This window comes from Pinus tabuliformis, chromosome 7 (genome assembly GCF_031772625.1).
Source record: "Pinus tabuliformis cultivar Carrire ecotype Pingquan chromosome 7, CPIR1, whole genome shotgun sequence".
Lineage (NCBI taxonomy): Eukaryota > Viridiplantae > Streptophyta > Pinopsida > Pinales > Pinaceae > Pinus > Pinus tabuliformis.
In genome coordinates this window covers 1331742324-1331758240 of record NC_142293.1, presented here as the reverse complement: position 1 = coordinate 1331758240, position 15917 = coordinate 1331742324, and positions in this window count along the sequence as shown.

Genomic DNA, 15917 nt, shown 5'->3' with positions numbered 1-15917 from the left:
GTTGAGGTTGTTGATAAGTGTACCCAGGATACGGTTGATACTGGTAAACCGGCTGTTGGACAGCTTGCCCATGTTGGTACTATCCCTGGTACGGTTGTTGAACAAATTGAGGTTGAGTAGTGACAACCGTACTTATACCAGGTTGACCTGTAGGCATCTGGACCGTGGTTTGAATCGTAGATCCAGACAACGGTAAAGATGTCTGAGGAGTGGTTGTAGAGACAGTAGAAACCGGAGCTGTCGATACTCCAGAAGTAAGTGTGGCAGATGTAGCGGTAGTTGCAGCAGCCGTTTGAGATGGAGTACTAGGTTCGATTGGAGGCTGAGTAACTACCGAAGTTACAGAAGTTTGAACATTTGACTGGACAGGTTGTAGTCGCTGGGGTGGACCAGAAACTACGGGTTGTCCAGCTTGAGGTACCAACTGTATACTTGGCTGCAACACCTGTTGACCCTGTGATGGATCCCACACTAACATTCCGGGGTATTGACCCGTAACAGGTTGAGGATACTGAGATCCATAACCGGATTGAGGATAGGATTGATAATTGAAAGGTACAGTTCCAATACCTTGAACATATGACTGACCTTGAGGTGGTTGATAACCTTGACTCGAGTATTGACCTTGAGGTAAATACGGGTACTGGGGTTGACCTTGACCTTGAGGTTGATACCCTTGAGGTTGATACCCTTGAGGTAAATATTGATACTGAGGTTGACCCTGGGGTACATATTGAGGCTGGGGTTGACCTTGAGGCATGTATTGCACCATAGGTACATACTGACCTTGAGGTTGCCCCCCAGACACGATTTGTGTACCTTGAGGTTGCCCCCCAGGCATTAACTGAGGCTGCCCCCCAGGTGGTAATTGGCCACCTTGAGGTTGGGAAACGGGAACTGAACCTGACATCATGTAAATGTCTCCTACACCCAATGGTATATTACCATTGTTTCCAGCTAATAACCCATGATCAACGGGTTGAGGAGATGCCCCCGCAAAGGTACCAGAAAGTGATTGATACCCGGTGGGAACAGAAGGACCGCCGTGTAAGAAAGATTCAGGAGTTTGAGTAAACACGGACGACTGACCAGACATATTTACAGGAGTATAAATACCTCCAGGTGGAAAAGGAGTACGAGGTGTAGAAAAACCTACCCCTGAGTTGTCTAAATAATTGGTTAACGAAAGGTACCAAGTAGTACTTCTAGGAGGACTGTAAAAGATAAATTCATGCTCCCTGAGATCAATAGTAAGTTGATCTTCAAGGTTAGAGACGCCTATTTCTTCCTCTGGAGCAAGTTCTTCGATAGCAATCAGACCAGTAGGAAGATTTTCGGTGATAACTCGTTCTACTCTTGGTGAATCTGGAACACTAGAAGTCGGAGTAACAGGTTCAGATATTTCAGGTTCTTCGCCTGTATCACTAGCAGACGAAAAACTACCAACAAGCTCAGAAACTGTAACAGCTTCGGGATTATAACCTGTCTCTAGACCTTGGTAATCTGAATGGACTACCAAGGAAGATTCTCCTTCTTCAGGTGAACCTACTCTACTGCCACTAGGAGTTACAAGGACCTTTAAACCTTCTAGATTACTGGGGTCGTCTCGAGGAGGTTCACCCCTAAGTCTACGGGATCTTCTCAACAATTCAGCCACAGAAACAACTTCAGGAGACTGGCCCCGAAGTCTACGGGACTGTCTCGGTAATTCCGCCACAGTTAAAAACTTTTAACTACTACACACGAAAAAAAAGTAAAATCTCAAATCAAACCACCTAAAGTCTCTAAAGAACCAAACAAATTTGAATCACACGCCTAAAGAATCTAGGGCGTCAAACCAAGCACAAACAGTAGCCTTCCAGACTGAAAACGCTAGTTGGAGATGAAACCCAACATCGCCAGATTCAGTACAGAAGTGGCGGGTGGAACAGTTACCCCGGAAACCTGCTTAATGAATAGACCGGCACAAGTTCCTCCACTTTAACCGTCTCAAGTGAAGTGAACCCCCCGGAAAATCCAAGTGAGTCTAGCCGACGTCTGCTCCAGGTACAGTGGGATCTTCCCTCCACCGTCACCTCGGTAGAATCCTAAAGATAATGGTCACTAAGGTTACCAACCGCAACAAATGCACCTGGGGGAACAGTCTACACTCCGACAGCACGCAAGGGCAGAGTATCAAGCTCAATCCCCTTGCCGGTTCCTTGACAATAATCCAAGGTTTACCGACAAGTGACCCCTGGCTCCTCGACAATGGTTAATCCGAGGTTTACCATTTGTAATACGTGCGTGTCTGGCGTCGTTCCCAACGAGGGGGAATTGATCCCCTCACTGGTTCGGACACGAGCTCGTGCTTCTCCTTTAAGAGGAGCTTTCCCAGAGTACAAATGAGACAATTGGATTTATTCTATCACAAGATAAGCTACTTGTTTGGTTTTGTTGTCTTGGAGAGTTAATTACTCTCCTACTCCAAGACACTAGCCTGATCTAAATTGGTGTTTCAGAGCCCTAGTAAATAAAAGTTACTACGTTGATTTTACTTTAAGCGTTAATTTTATGGTTTTTCTTAAAGACAAAAGGTAGCGGAAGTGAAACCAATGGTGTGTAGACTCGACTCAAACCACTACAAAGATGCACCTAAGATGATTTACGCTACTTTTCTCTTTCAATGAAATTCCTAACGAAGAGAGTTGAGAAATGCAAATTTTTATAGAAAACAACTTTCTTAGTAAAGACAATCAAAGAAACAATTCTCTTTATCTTTTCAAGCATACAAACATGACCACTCCTTACGTGCACGAAAAACTCTTTTTCTTTCAAAATGCCTCAAAGCTACTTGAAACAAAACTTTTCAAAGGAGATGTTTTTGTATTTTCTCTTATTTAATAAAGTATATAAATCTTTTTAATGAAAATCAATCTCAAAAGTTATAAAATCTATGAAAACTTGACTCACAAGCAAATCAAAAGAAATTTACTCTAAGCAAACCTAACGAGGCAAAAGCCTACAAAGATGATTCTAGGTTGTTTTACTTGACCAAAATCAAGTCAAGGACCAGCTAATGCAGAATCAAAAGACCAGTCAAAACAAAACTCAAATGTTTTTGTTCTTTTTGTAAAATGGAATTCAATACTTAATTAACAAGTACTTCGAAATTTGCCAAAGAGACCACTCAAAGGTAAGTTGCTCTCACAGGTAGACTTTATGACAGGTTCGACTTCTAAGAAGGCTGACAAAACCAGAGAGATCTAAGGCTTGACAACTTCTACCGCCAAAGTCACTACAAGACCTACTCAAAAATCAAACCCTAGGGCTTAAACTTCTATGAAATCCACTAAAACACTCAATGCTATCGAAACAAGTTCAGGTGAAGATCTTTGACAAGAGACTAATGGATCTGGGCAGTAAAAACTAAGAAAAAGCAAAATCTAAGAGAAAAAATGCAAAAAATGGAAATTTCTTAATTTTTAGCAGGGTACGCAGGCAACCTGTTAAGCCAGATGCGGGCCCGCTCTGTGCACATAGAAACAGTGCGTACAAGTACACACTGTGCAATACTCAGAGGGTGCGTACTACTGAAAAAACCAAGAAAAACTAAATTGAATCTAACCCTAAGCTAACCCACCCAAAAACAAAGTCACAGAGCCAAAAACCAGAAAATAAATGACTTTTCTCAGATCAAAGTTGCATACAAAGGAAAAGACTTTCACATCAATGGAGTCCCCAGCGGAGTCCCCAATTTGTTAGGCGGAAAGAGTCGATAGTGCGGACACAACCAACCTCCCTAGGAGCCTAAGACTCTCTAGTGACAAACAAGACAAATAAGAGCAATCCTTCTCTAAACATGCATTTACTATACGAGAAATCAAGTGTTTAGATCCTACCTGTAGTCCAACGCTGTTGTAGCAGTCCAGCCTCACTGATCCGGATGAGCTCCTCCTTCACTTTGAAACCTGCATCCACTAACAATCAAACGATTAAATAGCACTTGATAATCTCATAGAATAAAACATATTTAACACATAGACCAAGGAGTACATGAAACAACTCATAAATAACAAGTTATTGAGAAGAATGGACTCATTTGCATTAATAGGAAACAAAAGGAACAATTACAACCTGAGCCTTGGTGTTGTGCAAGTCCCTCCCAGGGTCTATCAAGAGTTCTCCTTTACTTTGACAAAGCTCACCCACTTCCAAATAGAACAAGCAAAGATGGCAATCTCTCCTCACAAGCTTCTAAATGGGAGTCCTAATTCCAGCAGCATCTACCCTTAGAAATGTATAGCTTCCAACCTCCCCTCCTTCTGGCCCAATGCCTGTATTTATAGTGGTCTAGAGGAAGTTATTCAGGTCCACCATCAATGGGATAATCCCCTCTTTGGATGGGATAGCTCCCTCATTGATGGGATAAGTTCCTCTTTGGTAGGGGTACATGAACCATCTGGAGGCGCTCAATACACGTCGAACAACCTTCTAGAATGCTCTAGAAATGACCACAAGTAACTTTTTAAAGATAAAACTTGCGCATTTTGACCTTTACAGGGGGACGCACCTGCCCCTTTACATACAGAGCGTACAAGTACGCAGCTTTTGTGAACATTGGGTGCGTACCCGCAGGTAAGGTTGAGAGAACCTGCGTACCCAGAGATAAATACATTTATAAAGACTTTCTCTCTTTTTGGAGTTCGACATGGAGAGCAGAGGCATAAGACTTGCCTAAGAGGACAGCATGACTGTTGATAGAGCCATACTAACTGTAAATAGCCATGGTGACATTTTTTAGTGTAACACAAACTAGTGTATTTCTCAAGCATTCACTCTTTCAAGATGGATCTCCCAACATAAAAAATTCTCTCACACTCATAAGTTTTACACAAAGTTAAGGGCACTTCACAACCTTCCACAAGATATCAAAAATCCCACACTTGTCACACTCACACCAGCTATCTAGCAAACTCACAAACACTAACAACACTGCTCAATCCAAAAATTTACCAACTAGCCAACTAGCAGAGCATAACAATGGTGAGAGTTTAAATAGGAGAAGGAGTCTCCATGAAAGGTGGAAGAGAGAGATTATCCCCAAGGAAGGTAGCACAATTGATGGAACTGCCATACCAGAGAAGGAAGGGCAACACAACCTATGCCAACGACCAAGTCTGGAGACATCCAGAAGACCGACTATTGGAATGAATTCGCCCAATCTAGACCATCGCGAGTGCATAACAGATCCTTAGCACTGACATTGCTAGTGAGCAATGTAGCTAGTCAAATTATCGCTAAAGATAATAATTATCCCCGCGCCGGAGCATGAAATCGGTCTGTCGCTGGAAACAGATGTACTTCCGCGCTAGAAGTGTGACCGGACTATTTTCAAGCACTGTTCATCGCGTATATTAAGCCCAGAGTTGGGATGAGGCAAAAAACTTAGGAAAAGTGGGTCATGGCAACATCAGAGAGCATTTGTTTAGTATGAACATATTTCATTGGGACACATGACACAGTAGAAAGACTAGGATGAAGGTAGTGACAAATTACTGTGTAACAGATGCCCCCTAAAGTATGAAGCCCAAGAGAATGGGAGGGGTGAAATGCTTTATGAAACCGACTGAGATAGAACACCATCTGGAAGAACCTGCAGGCGCAAGTATAGCTGATATCTCTGATAGTGAAATACATGTAGTCTAGGCATGGGCGTAGCCATCCAAAAGACATACGAACTAGGTCTGTGGTATGGACACAACCATCCAACTAATAAGACCATGATAATAATAAAGGTATGGTCGCAGCCACCCATGAAGACTCAGGTATGGTCGCAACCATCCATCAATGAGTCATGTAATCACGAACCAATCCAAGCAGCTCGAACATGTGTAATATGAGTTTGGGGTCTTGAACCCAATTGATCATAGTACAAATTCTAGCATGCGAATAGATGTGTTGAGGTCGATCATGATAGAAAGTTTCTTGATTACCGGTCAATGATGGAAACCGTTAACAAGTGCGAGAGAAACCACCAATAATGCCAATGGTTCTCAAGGTACAGTCTAGCACAATACACGAAGTGTGAAGAAGGAGCTGAAGTCGAACACTCGTGGAATCACCTAATCGATGACCAATGATGAAAGTTGACTGTCAGGTGCGAAGAACTTGCCATTGAGGCATGCAAGCTCTAAGGTACCAAAGGGGATCTCTAGATCAATCTCCTAGATAATGAGCTAAGGTTGACAGGAGACGACCTGTTGCAGGAGGGCCATAATGTTTCCCCCACCAACAACACAAGATAAGGAAAAAGCGGTAGATGGCGAAACAGAGTATCAGAGAAGGAGGCGGGGATGTAAACTGTAGAAGGATTATACTCTTGAACATCTCGGCAACATGACTCTGGAGGGTGGCAGCATTCAGGTACCAAGGGACCAGAGGCTCAATGGAGACAACATGGATCAGATGGAATGAGGCAAAATGACAACCCAAACCCACAGAAGGCCAAATGATGATGTATGGATATCCCAACCCAAAAATAAACACAAGTGTTAATGTTTAAGAGTGACTAGCTACCAATGATGATTTCCAAATTTTCCCCCACCATTGCTGGCAAGTACCCCAATTATTTTTGGAAACAAGCTTGAAGGCAATAGCATATGCTTGTAATATAAGTTCGACTGTTGGTCGAATCCAGCCTAGTAATAGTTTAACGAGCCCTAGGGAGGAGAAGCTCGAGTCTCGTCAAGGTGACGAGTCCAATGTCATCAGGGTTTAACGAGTCCGACATAGGTAAAACTCAGAGTATTTTTCAGGTTTAGAGAGTTTGAAAAAGACATGGAAAAGAAAACTCCAGGGAGGTCCTTTTTCATAGATTTGTGTCTCTCGAGCCTGAAAAAGTATAAAACGATACTCGAAAGAACTACTTGACCATTACGATCAAGAAGTGCTTTTTGTAATTAGTGACCTCGACCTGAAAAATTAGAAAAGCGATTGATATCACGTCATGTCGTAACCAGCAACGAACCCAAAATGACAAAAGCCCATCAATCTTTTCATGTTTACCCGGTTGGAAAAGAGCTTAAAGGCGACCGCCACTTATTTCGTTTAACAAGTCAAAGGGATAACTTGGCTATATTTTCATCTTTTAAGTCAGAAAAGAGCATTAAAGAGGACTTTATAGACCAAGCGTACACGAAGCATGAGATAACTCCACTACCTGTAGCTCTGAACAAAACACGTCAAATGTAAACCCATTCGACATAAAATGATCAATATATGTGGAAACATAGTTAAAAATACAAAACTTTAATTAACCATGTGATAAAAATGAAGGAAAAACCCACATTTTAAAATACAATTTTTTAATTTTCAAAAATTACTATAAAAAGGGGTGTAATCCATTTATTTTTACCATTGGCACTGTTCATTTCACCTTGGAGTGTTTGGGAGCACCAACGTGAGCAAAGTTTGTGAGCTGATTTCGGCCTCATTTATCCACAGTTCGACATGAAACTTCTACCATGTAAGTAGACTTCTTCCTGCACTTCATTTCAGTAGCTTTTTAACGCATTTTAGCATTAGACATGTAAGTTTAGATGGATTTTTGAGTCGGAGTCTGCTGCTCGGTCATCGCGGGTATGCCGCTCGGATCTGCGATGACCGAGCATGATTTACATGTAACAATTTCCTATCATCAAGAGACTATGATGTATTCTCACGATGACCATGAGAAAAATGAACTGTCAACTTCACGCTATCACGACTATTTTAAAAACAGTCGCGATGATGATGCAAAATTATTTTTTTGTGCAAATTATGGACTGAAATTTGTAAACGAAGTTCTAATTCATTTTTTCTCGTCATGAAGGACATCATGGCATTTGTTTGGCAGGAACGAACTCACGATGATAACGATGTGGAAGCTTTTGTTGATTCTAGGTGTCGAAATGCTTTATGTACATGCGGGTTGCTAAAAGTCTTCCTCACTCCGCACCTTCGGGCCCAACCCGATTTATTAGAGTTGATAATTCGTCCCTGGAATCCGACAAATGGAAATTTCATAATCCGAGGCTGAGACATTGAGTTTGATGCCATGGACATATATTTCTTGACTAGATTGTCCCGTCATGGTGATAGGCCAATTCTAGAGGGGCAGCGACTTGAGGGTGAATCTCTAGAGATGCTGATGGCACGAGTGTACCCACGAGCATGCAAGTCAAAGAGTGGGGAGGTGGCAATTCCAACAGCGGAAGACGTGGTTTTTCATGCAGTGTTATTTATGGTGATGAGGGCAGCAGGCTCCCAAGCCCAACACGAGGCATTGAAGACCCATCTCTGGTTGGCTCTCAAATGTCTCAATCCGACCATGTTCAACTGGGAGGAAACTGTGACGACCAATATGAAGAGACAACTTACCAACTGTCGTCGAGGAGAGATGAAACAATTTGGATACATGTCCATCTTCATCCCACTCATGCTGGAGCAGGTGGCATCATTGCATTTATAGGACATGGACTTGGATGCGCCCAGACCACGGGAGACTAGGATCACCTGGTGGGTACATGTTATGCCACGCGGATGTGGCGGCCGACCAATGTCGTGGGGGACACTATTCCGTGACTGGCTGGATCGCCAGACGATCTTCATCGAGGACTGGCCATATGCTGGCATAGACTTTCGTGGAGACCCCGACATGCAGCTGCCAGCTGACGAGCAGTGGGACGATGGTGGTGAGACACTTAATCACATTGTCTTTGCATTTTATTTTTTATGATTTTTTTTTTTTTATATTGTTTCATGTATATGTTCTAATGACGTACTCTATGGTATTTGTAGATGTGGGGCCAATGAGGCCCATAGGACTGGCTTGAGAGGCACATAGGGATCCACAAGGCATCAGAGTGCTGGCCTTGGCTCCCCCAGCTGGTGATCTGGTGGAGACAGTGGCCCAAAATCTTGAGGGCCTGATGGCAGGGATCCCTAATTACATGGGGGTCGAGGAGATCCCCATAGAGTTCCAGATCCATACAGTAGGAGTGATACCCAGGGTGCACTGCCTATTGAGGTGAGTGGCACGAATGGTGGTGTGCTATAGGGAGCATAACCCACCACAGTAAATTCCTATGTTTTATTTCCTACTGATTTTTTGAGAGACATGTGTCTCGGATGTATGGGAAACACAGACTCTATTTGGACATATACACTTATTTTTTGAGTGCCTCGGTGCGCCACATGAGATATATATATATATATATATATATATATATATATATATATATATATATATATACATATTCCTATGGTTCATTATTGTGTTTTGAATGCTTTTATATGCTCTTTGATTACATGTTACGCAAATGTCTGTCTAATACATGGTTTGCTAATGCATCAGTTAATGTGTTTAATCTTCTGGGAATGTGCTGATATGTGATCAAATCAAAATTCCTTTCTAACAATTTAACATGTAAATACAACCTTAAAATCCAATGGTCTCTAACAGAATAACACCCATTAAGCTGGTGGACCATAAGCTGAGAATCCAGATTCACAACCAATGTACGAATACTGAGGTTGATAGCCTCGATCAGTAACTCAATAACAACACTATATTCAGTGACATTGTTTGTGGTACAACCTAGAAAAACACCTTGAAGGTCTACTAACTCACCGTGAGGATCGTAGATCACCCATGCCACAGAAGAAATATTGTCGGTACTGCGGCAGGAACCATCAGCGAAACCAACGTAAGGTGTACCGGACATCTGCACAAGAAGCAAAAGACACAATAAGCGGCAATTATGCCTACACACCAAGCCAAACATGAAAACACACACATAACACACCTGCTGAAAACACACGTATGTACAAATCAGAGTGCATGGAGTTCACGCATAATATTTTTTCAAGTAAAGCCCATTTCGGGGCTTATCTAGAGGGTTCCCTTCATAATCAATCAGCTCATAGGCCCCTTTTTGCAAAACTCACTTTACAATATAAGGCCCATGCCACATGAGCTCGAATTTGCCTGCCCCCAGCTTATCATTTGCTTGATCATAGAGCAGGACTAAATCTCGTTCAATGAAAGAATGAGGATGAATAGTATGATCAAAGTGAGTTTTCACTCTCTTCTTCTGTGCTTCAATAGATAGAGAGGCTAGTCAACAAGTCTCATCCAGCCACTATAGGTAGAGAAGACGTTCTTCTACCGGAGTAGTGTTGGGGAGTAATTCGACGACTAATTTCAAAGAAGGGATCTCACACTCAATCAGAAGGGTAGCCTCTAACCCATACACCAATTGGAATGGGGTGAACCTGGTGGCATTCTTCACAGAATTTTGTTAGGCCCATAACGCAGAGAACAACATCAAGTGCTAGTTGGACTTGTGCATGTCAATGGTGCATTGAAGCATCGTAACTAGAACTTTTTTGACAGCTTCTACTTGGCCATTAGCCTGAGGATAATATGGTGTCAAGCTATCATGCCGCAATCCTAACTGGGTTGTTAACTCAGTCATCATATGATTACAGAAATTTTTGTCGTGATCAGTGACGATAGCCTGAGGGACTCCGAAACGTGAGATAACATGATTAAATAAAAATTGCACCGCTGTGTGACTGTCTTCAGATAGTGTAGGCATCGCCTCAGCCCATTTTGTGAAATAATCAACGGCAACGATGATATACCCATTCCCCCCTGCCGAGTGAGGGTTACAGGTCATATAATCAATGCCCTATTTGGCAAAAGGGCCGACGGTAACGACAAGGTGCAACGGAGCAGGAGGCGTGCACATCTTCCGTTGGTAGATTTGGCACTCATGACAAGAGCAGATGGCAAGAATGCAATCCTTGAAGATGGAGGGAAAAAAGTAACCAGCACATAGGATCTTTTGAGCAGTAGCATACCCAAACATGTGCCCACCACAGGTGCTAGAATGGAAGTCATTTAGAACTCGTTCGGCTTCCTCGAATGTTAAGCATCGACAAAGAACAGAGTTGGCACAAAGACGGTATAGGGTGTCCCCAATAATACGATAGGGCTGAGACTGATGGTGAATCCATCATCGAGCATCCTTGGACAAATCAAGACAAAAATAGGATGTCTGAAGATAGATAATGATATCCCTGTACCAAGGATCGAGGGTGCTAATTAAGAACAGAGTTTCGTCTGGAATATGCTCCTCTAACCGAGAGGGCGCGGTAAGAGATGGAAGAGAGCAAAGAAACTCAGCAAAGACGAGGGATTTCTTAGACTTCACAATGGTGAATTCCAAGTCGAACTCTTGGACGATAACAATCCACTTCGAGTACTTGCCCCTAGTAACTGACGTGACAGGATGTACGTCATTGGGTTACAATCAGAAACCACTGTCATAGTGCGCAATAAGATATAATGGCAGAAACGTTGGATGGCACAAATGGTGACCAATGCCAATTTCTCGACATAGGCATATCGAGTTTCCATATCTAGTAAATTGCGGCTGAGATAGTAAACGACATGCTCAGTGTCATCGTCATCATCTTGAACTAGAACCATGCCAATAGTGGTATCGGCAGCGGCTAAATACAGAGTGTAGTCATGCTGATAATCAGGAGGACGCAACAATGGAGCAGAAATAAGGAGGCCCTTGAGGCGCTCGAATGACTCTTGTGCAGTGGCATCCCAAAGAAAAGGGGTATCCCGGTTTAATAACTGCGTATAGCCTTTGGCCACTTTGACATAGTTCTGAATGAATCATCATGAAAAATTTGCTTTACCCTGCAAACTCTACAATTGCTACAAAGAAGCAGGGGGATGGATATTCATGATGGCTTTGACTTTAAGGGGATCCAGACAGATACCCTCTCGGAAGACAATGAACCCGAGAAGTCTACTTGACTCAACGTAGAAGACACACTTATGTGGATTAAGTCGGATACGATAGTGTTGACAATGGAGGAAAATTTTGCGAAGGTGAGTTGGATGGTCCTGGCACTTTGCTGAATGAGCTGGAAGATCATCCAAGTAAGGCTGCACAATGTGTCGAATATCATGGAATGCATAGGACATTGTGTGCTGGAAGGTAGCACCAGTATTTTTTAAATCGAAGGGGAGATTTTTATAGGCGAAAGTGCCCCACGGATATATAAAGGTAGTCTTGTGTTGATCTGCAGGTGCAATATTAATTTGGTTATAACCAGAAAAGCCATCCATGAATGAGTACATTTCACTCCCGACACAGTCATCAATGAGCTAGTCAATGAAGGGTGTAGGGTAGTTATCTTTGGGACAGGCCCGATTAATATCATGATAATCAACACATACCCTGATAGTACCTTGTTTTTTAGTCACAGGGACAATATTAAAGACCCAATCTGTGAGTGGGCTGGGGTAAATAAAACTAGCCTTAAGAAGCTTTTCAACTTCTGCTTTAATAGCTACAGCCTTTTGGGGGTGCATAGGGCATAAACGCTGCCAAACAGGCTTAGCACCCGGATATGTAGGTATCTCATGCACCACGATGTACGATCGATGTCAGGAATCTCTCCGTAAGACCAAGCAAACACATCACGGAATTCGAAAAAAAGATCAGTATAAAGCTGAATCTCCTCCGGAGTACAAGTTACTCCAACATGGATGTGCTCAACAATCCCCAGTTTAACAAAGATGTCGATTGGCTGAGTTTGTGTGATGTTTCCCATGTTCCCTTCAGAAGACACTTGATGAACTTGAATGGGTGTCTGAAGGGGTTGGGATGGGAGACAAGGAGCAAACTACTCGAGACAGGTAAGCATTTCTTGGTGGGCCGGAAGAAATGAGGAACGATGGTGATGATCGGACCAAGGGGGTTCCTCAAAAGACATGGTCTCAATAATGGCTTCATCAGAAGGAAAAATTTCCTTTAAAGGGTCTAAAGAAGTGCCATCTCCAAGCCAAGGGGAATGAGCATACGAGTCGAGAGCTCTGCTCAAAGGAGCAGATTCAGAGGTTGGAGCCTATGTAGAAACAATTTCGACGTAGTTGAGCTCGGCAGGACTCAACGACATCTCATCTCCCTAGGATTCTATCTGATTAGTAGGGGGAAGAACCCAAGGATTAGAGCGAACAGAAATCATATTAATGGGAGCGATGTTGGGAGGCGGGAGTGAAAAAACACCCATAAGGGCAGGATATTTAAAGAGTACAGCTCCCACACTCTCACATGGAATGGAGGTATGCTCCACAAAAGGTACATTGCCATCGGAAGAGGAGGAGGCGAAGAAAAACAGCTGGTCTACTGTGACGATCTTCCCCTGATGAGGGAAACGAATGACATGAAATAGAGATGAAGCCATGGCTCGCATGGCATATGTCTAGCTTCGTCACAAAAGGAGGTTGTAAGTTAAATCGGCATCAACGACTTCAACCTCCACTTTGACTTTCTTCCCTTCCAAAGTAATAGGCAAGCATTGGAGTATAACATAAGGACAAGACTCTCTCCCATCAAAGGCTTCCAAGGTCGTAGGAGACTGGCTCAGAGTTGGAGAACCAATAGCCTTCCAACAAGCAACAGACATTATGCAAGTAGAAGTGCCTTCATCAATGATGCTACGATGAATCATTTTAGAATTGATGATGACCTGGATAAGGAAGGCAATTTGGTGAGGCAGTCTCAGTATATGACTGTCTAGGTCAAAAGTGATCAAATCTGAGTCAGTCGGGTCAATTCCACCGATAACTAATATCAAGGACTTCCTCTGAGAGGGGAAGCTCTAGAGAACTTCTAAAGCGAACATAGCTGACGGAGCCTGGGCTAAGTCCTCAATGATGCTATAGTGCTGAGCAGCACGAGCATTAGGGTTGTAAGAAGACTTCTGGAGTACACCTTTAGGAGGGGGTCGAATGGTCGTTTCAGTGCTAGGTCTCTCGATATGGAGGTGACTAGAACTAGATGGAGGAGCACTAGAGGGGACCTCAGACTCTTTCCCGGCAGGCCACAGATACTCTTTTGCCTGAGTACTAATGTGGACTAGAATCGTCCCAGCCATAAACACCTAAGAAACAAAGGGAGAAGAGGATTGGGATGGATCAGCCACCATTTGTGTTTATTGTGAGGGAAAAGGTTCTTTGAGCACGGTCGGGGTCCCAAGGGCACCTTTCAACAAACGACTAACTTCAGACCACCTTGGGCAGTCTTTGGTATAGTGATCCTCGTCACAGATAAGGCAAGGATACTTAGGCTTGCATTTGGCACCTTCCTCGGGTGGAGGTTTAGGGGAATCCTACTTCAGTTGATCAGCTTTATTCTTTCCTTTTCCCTTCTTCTTTCCTTTCGAGGCTTTGTCTGCCATGGTGGACTGGACGGTGTTAACCTCGGAAGTATTACCGGAATTGGATACAGCCTGAGAATTATTTTCATTCGGAGCATTCGACTTTTGCTTCCCAGGGTTCGTGGAAGATTTCTTAGAGGATGGATTAATAGAACCAATGACACCATCAACAGATGGTGTTGGTGGGGCTTTGGAATTTTCGGGCCTTGGGGCATCAGGCAAATAATCATATAGTGTACCAGACTGGGAGTAAACCAAGTCTAGGTACTGAGCACGTGCAATAGCTTGCTCTTTAGTTACACACGCCCCCATAGCAATGTCCCGCGCTATTGGACCGACAAATGAGGTTTTGAACCAGTTGGTCAGAAGCTGATCAGGAATCAAAAACTTAATCAACTTGCAACGCCGCCTCCTAACTCAATATACCATTTAGCAGCAGAGCCAGTGGGGGTCCATTGAAAAAGGTGGAGCCAGATTGAATCATCAAGCCATGAATTTGACAAACACCATAGATGATAAGTCATGATGTGGGCTTGGGGATCTTCTCCAGCTTTACCGTCAAACTTGGGACAATCATTGGGAATCTTAGTTGGAACCAGTGGCCAATACGGATTATGAAGAATAGGATCATTTGTCAGTTTGGACACATCTGGTAACTCTAACGTTGTTAAAAAGGGTAATTGAGGGTTAAAGGACATCTGAGGCCATGGGTAGGAGGTAGTACAAGAGTTCCATTTTTGTGCCTTACAGCATTGAGCATGAAATGTCCATAATCCAAGGGATCCAAAAGTCCCTAAAAGAGTTGTTCCTGCCCCTAAAGGAACAAGGTCAACCAATGACAACTTCTCCCAGAAGTTCTCCACCAAAAACCACTCAGAAACAGTCAATTCAGGATCAATTCAGAAGCTCTTCTAGCTGCCTGCGTTGCAATGCACCCTAGTACACTAGCCAGGTGCGTTGCAATGCACCTAAAAGCACTACTAGGGTGTGCTGAGCGAGAAATGCCAAATGGCAATGTCATTCCGCAAGGTGTACAGACTCTGGAAGCTTCCAGAATCTTCCTCAATGACACTTGCCTCAATGAATTTGACTAGTGATGAGTAAGAGGCTCTCAACCTCCAAGTGGAAGCAAGAACTGACAGAGAGAAGCCACAAGTCAAAACATAAGCTGACTCATCCTCTCTGCTTACATCTATATATGGATCTCTCACCCAGAGGTCCAGGAGGCTGGAATTTTGTACTTTGCAGAGAATTGCTGTTGGTTTGAGATTGAGATTAATACATTGGGTGCTTTATGCTTTGTTGGAAGAGAGGAAGGGATTCCTTTGCTGGGAGGTAGATGCTGGATCGAGACTCACTTGGTTGTATCTCCTCTTGGACTTTCTTATCATATCAATAAAACTATTTGAGTTTCTCCTATGTGCTTGTATATCAATGATGCTTTGTTATATTTGCACATTTAGTTTATATCTGATCCTAAACTAGTTATGAATGTAAATCTATGCCTTTTGTGTAGTTTTCCTCTCTTGTGATCTTGCAGGAACTTGGTGTAAGCTGGACCAGTGAAGGAGCAAGCAGCGGGAAGCGAACAAACGAGAGAGCGATTGGATCGACAAACTAGCGGAAGACACCGGTTAGTTACATCC